Below are 700 nucleotides of genomic sequence, written 5' to 3' on the forward strand. Positions count from 1 at the left end.
CACACACACACGCACACACACTCTGACATCTCTCCATTCAGTTCATGTATAGGTACTGTGCATGTGTGTGTAATTCTGGGCCTGTGTGTAATGTGTGTAATAACAACAGAGTGTAAATTGTAATTTCTCCTTGCGGGATTAACAAAGTATACATCGTTGTTATTATTATTATTATTATTATTATTATTATTATTATTATTATTATTATTAAATAAGTTCATCCTCGGGACAACCTGAGGTGGATACTTTTGTTTTAGCAGCCAGTGAAACCCAACCTACAGTGGCTGGCACAGGGCACGTCTCATTGATATTATTTTCAAGTGCCACATGTCCTGCCAGACCTAAGCCATGGGGACTGAGAACAAGCTTTAACAAAGTATTATTATTACACAGAACACCAGTTAAAAAACTTGGGTACAAGCTCTGTAAGCAGAACGCTGTAAATCAACCTAACTTCATTTTGCACAGGGATCAATCTCTTGTACTTGGAACTGCAATCACAGTTCTTTGGTGAGTGGGCAGAGAAACTGATGCAGCTCTTTAATCATAAGGCCGTAATCAAGAGCGGTTTTAAGTGCCTCTTTGTTTTTACAGTCAATTATACACTAACGACGCACCTATTGGAAACTGTTAATACTAATGCTGTGTTGATGTGGAGTGGAAGAAGCAAACTTTTAAAGCCCATGGTCATGAGGTCATA

This window comes from Etheostoma spectabile, chromosome 1 (assembly GCF_008692095.1).
Source record: "Etheostoma spectabile isolate EspeVRDwgs_2016 chromosome 1, UIUC_Espe_1.0, whole genome shotgun sequence".
Lineage (NCBI taxonomy): Eukaryota > Metazoa > Chordata > Actinopteri > Perciformes > Percidae > Etheostoma > Etheostoma spectabile.